Here is a 6,856-nt window from a genome sequence, read left to right as displayed (position 1 = left end):
GGCCCCGTGCTCCATTAGGCCCCGTGCCCCAGTAGGCCCCGTGCCCCTGTAGACCCTGCCTCATGAAGCCAGGCCCCGTGCTCCAGTAGACCCCGTGCCCCAGTAGACCCTGCCTCATGAAGCCAGGCCCCGTGCTCCAGTAGACCCCGTGCTCCAGTAGGCCCAGTGCTCCAGTAGGCCCTGTGCTCCAGTAGGCCCCGTGCTCCATTAGGCCCCGTGCTCCATTAGGCCCCGTGCTCCAGTAGACCCCGTGCCCCAGTAGACCCTGCCTCATGAAGCCAGGCCCCGTGCTCCAGTAGACCCCGTGCTCCAGTAGGCCCCGTTCTCCAGTAGGCCCCGTGCTCCAGTAGGCCCTGTGCTCCAGTAGGCCCTGTGCTCCAGTAGGCCCCATGCCCCAGTAGGCCCCATGCTCCAGTAGGCCCTGTGCTCCAGTAGGCTCTGTGCTCCAGTAGGCCCCGTGCTCCAGTAGACCCTGCCTCATGAAGCCAGGCCCCGTGCTCCAGTAGACCCCGTGCTCCAGTAGACCCTGCCTCATGAAGCCAGGCCCCGTGCTCCAGTAGACCCTGCCTCATGAAGCCAGGCCCCGTGCTCCAGTAGGCCCCATGCCCCAGTAGGCCCCGTGCTCCAGTAGGCCCCGTGCTCCAGTAGACCCCGTGCTCCAGTAGGCCCCGTGCTCCAGTAGACCCTGCTGCATGAAGCCAGGCCCCGTGCTCCAGTAGGCCCCGTGCTCCAGTAGGCCCTGCCTCATGAAGCCAGGCCCCGTGCTCCAGTAGGCCCCGTGCTCCAGTCGGCCCTGCCTCATGAAGCCAGGCCCCATGCTCCAGTAGGCCCCGTGCTCCAGTAGGCCCTGTGCTCCAGTAGACCCTGTGCTCCAGTAGGCCCTGCTGCACACGGGGGAAGCTATGGGGCTGGAGAGGTCACGTGAGGCTTTAGTCTGTAGATACCTGAGTGTTACATCTGACTGTCTGAACGGGGCAGCCTTTATCTGTTTGACTCCCAGAACAAATGGAACCCTGTGATTCCACAGAAGAACCCCATTTAGTTAGAGGGTTCTTTGCCTGGGAGCTTGCACACTTCACACCTAGAACAGAGGGTTCCCCTATGGAATCAAGCCAAAGAACCCTTGAAGAACTCTGTTTTCACCGAATGGAGGCAGGTACAATAGGAACTGAAGTGGCTGATCTAGCTCCGACAGATTGGACCATTTAAATGAAAAAATCGTCTCACAAGCGATCCGTTTAAAGGTTCAACGCCTTGGCAGCTCTTCCTACTGACTGCCGAAAATAGAACCGTGATGGTAATTCAGTAATGGTGCGAAAACACGGAGACAAGGATCAGGCATGCTTTCTTTGATTATGTCGTACACGAAAAATACACAGGGTTGCTTCAGAAATATCATCCGACAGTCAGTTTAAATGAACAGGATCAACAGTTTTCTAAATGATTTACAGAATGCTCATGTTGCCTGCGGAATGGATATTGTGATGTAAACACCACAAGATATTTATTGTTCACTCTGAGAAATGCCGTCGCATAAGGAGGAAATAACTGCCCTCTCTGTGTGAGTGGCTGGTGAAAGCCACGTCCATCCCAGAATGCAGTGCGGCGTGATTGCGGAGGTTTGGCGACCAGAGCCACACCCTCGGTGGGAGGTTGTGTGGTTTCCTTTCCGTCAGCGGCCAATTAGCAGCAGGACCGCCGTGTTGGTGTGTTTCTGCCTGCAGGAGTCTGACACCGCTGGTGCGGGGCCGTGTTGGTGTGTTTCTGCCTGCAGGAGTCTGACACCGCTGGTGCGGGGCCGTGTTGGTGTGTTTCTGCCTGCAGGAGTCTGACACCGCTGGTGCGGGGCCGTGTTGGTGTGTTTCTGCCTGCAGGAGTCTGACACCGCTGGTGCGGGGCCGTGTTGGTGTGTTTCTGCCTGCAGGAGTCTGACACCGCTCTGGAGCTCTGGACGGCTCTGCGATCGGTCCGGAAGGCTGCAGTCAGGCCAACAAAACCAGGCGGGACAGGTCATTAATTAAGCCGCATTCTGCCGTTTCCGGTGGCAGAATGAGAAAGTACTGCCCTGAAGCAGCGCAAACTTTGCTGGGTCTCTCTGGGGAATAACCTGCATGCACCTCGCAAATTTATTTCAGCGCGAGGACGTGATTCCCAGGAACGAAAACTTTGCGTTGACCCCAGGTAATAATATAATAATATCGCCTGCCGTTAAGGCGAGTATTCGGTTTCATTATCTTTGGATTGATATGTTAAGCCATGTGGGTTCACCTGAATACACTTTCACAGTGCTATGCGAGAACAGCAGTGACAGCAACGATAACGTCCGCTCCATAATTTGTTTTGGAATTGCATATAGGCCACCCGGCGCGGGTATACACACCTTGTCCTTCAAACTAAATTTCATTTTAAAACTTTAATTCTGATGGAATGCTGTTGGCTTATCCATGTCTCTCTAATTTAGTTCTAGATTGGAGTCGAAGTTGGTACTAGCCTGTTCCCCCTGGACGTATAGACACAAACTGGACGTTCGGTACTGGTGAATCGAATCAGGCAACATTGCGTGTTGTGAAACAGTGGTCGCAGTAGTTTTCTGAGTGTACTGTATCCATGGCTTCTTCCTGGCCCACTGATTGTGCTGTGTAAAGAGGAGAGGAACACATTCAGTAGACCCCAGGAGAGGAACAGGTTCAATAGACCCCAGGAGAGGAACAGGTTCAGTAGACCCCAGGAGAGGAACACATTCAGTAGACCCCAGGAGAGGTCAGGGAGTAGGGAGTGTACCTGCAGGGGCTTGGCTCAGAGCCTTCAGCTGACTGTCAGAAACCCTGGAGTGCCCTCCACCCTCCTGCCCAACTCCCCAGCTCTGGAGTGCTCTCCACCCACCTGCCCAACTCTCCAACCCTGGAGTGCTCTCCACCCACCTGCCCAACTCTCCAACCCTGGAGTGCTCTCCACCCACCTGCCCAACTCTCCAACCCTGGAGTGCCCTCCACCCTCCTGCCCAACTCCCCAGCTCTGGAGTGCTCTCCACTCACCTGCTCAACTCTCCAGTGCTGGAGGAAAGGTGGATGCATTTTAGAGTATTGGCATACAGAGGGGTGGGTGGGGGGGCACTAAAGCACATTGCACGGAAATAACATTCATTACAGTCCGGACAACAACGAATGACAGACGGTGAGCAACAGGGACTCAAATCTGCCCTCACCATCAGGAGACCTGCTGCTTTCTTCTGCCTGAGATTGGTCAGAGACCAGGTTCAAACCAGTCCCTGATTGGACCAGAGGAATGATCCCTCATTAGTGTGTCTGGCATTCGATTATTTCCTGAATTGTTTGTCCTTTTATGTGAGGAGTTGTGGGCATTGGGCTGACTGTGGCTGGCCTGACTGTGCTACCTTCTCTTTAGTTTTATTAAAGTGTCTGAGAAGCTAATTCTGTTTAATATGAACAGGCATAATCCCTTTTACTCTTATTAAGGTAATGTGTTTGTGTTTAGCAGCATCTGGGGAATTGTTCAAGGGCCTCTTAATATCCACGTTCACTGCTGGAGTAGCTCTGAAATATTGTGCGAATAATAAAACCAATCAACAATAATAAATCAAAAACACAATTAAAGCATGATTTCTTTCCGAGGAGGAGACGTGCCCGTTTATTCTCAGCATATGAGTTACCACTTATTCATCAGAATGATCATAAAACTACAAGCTGCCCAACAGCAGTGATGCCAGTAAGACCCTCTAAGGGCTCTAAGGGCCTGTCCTGCTGCAGAAGGCCCGGTCTGGGGTTTGTGTGACTGCAGCGATGCCTCGTGATGTTTAACCTCCTCTAAATCTTTCATTCATCTCCCGGGCTTGTGATCGCTGTGCCCGTTACACCTGGTTACCATGGCTTTCCCAAGGTACGCTTCAGTGTGGTGTCTATGCTAATAGAGTTACTCATGTTATAACCCGAGAGAGGAGAGTTACTCATGTTATAACCCGAGAGAGGAGAGTTACTCATGTTATAACCCGAGAGAGGAGAGTTACTCATGTTATAACCTGAGAGAGGTGGTGGCATTTCTCTAAATAGGGTTTTTTGTGAGAAAAAGTAATTTATGGGAGACTTTATCCTCCTTCACCGTAGAGTTGAATGAATGGTGATGTTCACAAACCCTGCAGGATTTAATGACGCAAGTAATTTACAAGGCGTCTGTGTGAGCCATGTTTGCTACACTTCACATAAACGACCGGCCTTTGTGTGTGTGTCTCACTGTAAAACATCGAGCAGCTGTTAGTGCTGAAGTATCTTCAGTGTTATTAATGATAGAAAAGTTGACTTGATTTTTTTTCCAATTTTGCAGTGGTTCAAGGGGTCAGATTGTGCTTACATTAGTTTACTTGACTGATGCATTCTGCTTACATAACATTTGGCTGTAGGAAGGTGTGTTTTATAAGAACTAAGTTTTATAAGAGCTGAGTTGGTGCACCTAATTGAACCCGTACCTCTCCCTGACATAATGTCTGAACACAAAGTTATTTCAACAGAAGTGTGAAGTGTAGGAGTTGCCAATTGATTGAAAAACATAATCTTGGAATGACTGTCAACATCGTTTCTTCTCTTTTTTTCTCCTTTGAAAATGAAATAAATTAAAAAATTGCAAAAACAAGAGTTGAAAATTAATTCTGTGGGGAGGTTTTTCCCTGTGTGGGAGTGTGCAGGTAGAAGCTGTTTGTCCTGAACAGTACCCACAGAGCTGCAGAAAAGAGTAGCACAAACAGGTTAGCTGTTCACAGGGCAATACTACGTACTTTAAGCAACAGAGACCTACATGGTAGAGTTGCCAGAAAGAACAATCAACACAAAATAAAGCGTCAAAAGTCTGCAAAAGAAAACATTGAGAAGTCTGAAGCCTTTTGGAACATTGTGCTTTGGACTGACGAAACCAAAATGGAACTTTTTGGCGACCACTAAAAAAGGTATGTTTGGAGAAAAAGGGTGAAGCCTTTGTAGAGAAGAACACCTTGCCAACTGTGAAGCATGGAGGTGGATCCATTATGCTTTGGGGTTGTGTGGTAGCTGGGGATTTCACCAAAAATCAAGACATTTTAGAGGCAAATTTTTTAAGGTCAGTCCAGACATTGAAGTTGAAGAGGAAGTTGGGTATTCCAGCAGGATGATAATCCAAAGCCTACCTCGAAATCAACCATGAAGTACCTTCAAGGAAAGACAAATTTTATTTGTTCTTGGCTTATTCCAGTTCAGCAAATCAATTCCCGATTCCCAGATCAGCAGAATGCATTTTAAAGGAGTTTTAATAACAAACTGCATTTGATACATTTGGACGTGGTTTAGTAGTTAGGGGTATGGGGTTGCACCTGGGTTTTAGGTTGAGGTTGTTGGCTCCCCTCTCCATGAACAGAATGAATCTCTAAAGGGGAATGTGGATTTGGGGAGGGAGAGGGAAGGTGGACGTGGGAGATGAGGTTAACAGTGTGGCAGGACTCTCAATGCCTGTCTGTGAATTTCTACCAAAGCCTCAGTTGTTACTGTTTCTATGGTAACAATAACACAAAGAAAGCTTTGTTTTTAAAAAAATATATGAAATAGGATGTTATTTTGGAAAGAAGCTGTTGGTTCTTTCCAGAAGTGTCTCCTGATTATGCGTATTATCCCTGCTAAATGCATCCATTCTGAAAATAGCAGGATTCCAACCGGCCGGATAATCTTAAAACTCCCAGTCGCCCAAAAATCATTTCTCGTGTTTGTCCTTGTCTGCACTGTAGTGCGCAAACTTTTACAGCTGCCTCTTCACCCAGGGTGGGGTGTTTGAGTTTTCAATTTGTGTGTGGGGAGTAACAGAAGGGCTAGCGCCAGGCCTGAACCCCCAAACAGCACCCCGATGGGGCGCAGCCTCCGGCCCACGCAGGGGAGGGGTCGGCTCCCGTGGCATCTCCCTGTTGCCTAGCTACCATTCCCATTGATTGCACTTGTAAATGAAGGCAGCAAATGGAATTTAAATGAGTAATTATTTGGTTGAGGTGTCATAATGCAAGCTCACTAACCCCAGTCTGCACTGCCCCTTGTCTTTGGCCGCTGACTCAGAACATGAGCGAGAGGCACAGACTCAATGAGCCTCTGCTCTCTAAAGCTGCTTCCTGGCTGCCTCCTTTGTGAAAGGGCCGTTGTTCAAATTAAAGAATAAAATGAATTTAAAGGTCCGTGACCAATAACATAGGCTGACAGTTCTTCTGAGATCATAAAACGGAAACATAAACAAGCTGATTTTCTCCATCCTGCTGTGTGGGGCTGGTTCCTCAGGATGTCTCGAGAGAAATGGCTTTCAGTCAGCCTGCCTGCTAATGGCAGGTATGAAGGCACATCACGCAGGTTCTTAACGATGTACATACAGGTGTACCCCATGCCACACAGAATAACACAACCCTTACACAATCCTTACACAACCCTTACACAACCCTTACACAACCCTTACACAACCCTTACACAATCCTGAAATGAAAACAGAAGGAAGGAGCAGAAACAGTCAGGTGAGACGGTTAGTAAGGGCTGGGATGCTGCACTGTGTATCCATGCAGGGTTTCCTAAGGGCCAAGACATTACATTACATTACATTATTGGCATTTGGCAGACGCTCTTATCCAGAGTGACGTACAACAAAGTGCATACCCATAACCAGGAATAAGTTCGCTGAAAGACCCTAGAGGGAAGTACAATTTCAACTGCTACCTGTACAACAAAGATAAGGACGAAATTTTTATTTATTTATTTGTTTGAACAAAGAAACAAACAACAGAGCAAAAGTGACCAAAGTTCACGATCCAAACACTGCTTACCTAGCCAACTAAAAATACCAATACACA

The sequence above is a fragment of the Conger conger genome, chromosome 19 (genome assembly GCF_963514075.1).
Source record: "Conger conger chromosome 19, fConCon1.1, whole genome shotgun sequence".
Lineage (NCBI taxonomy): Eukaryota > Metazoa > Chordata > Actinopteri > Anguilliformes > Congridae > Conger > Conger conger.
This window is presented reverse-complemented; position numbering follows the sequence as displayed.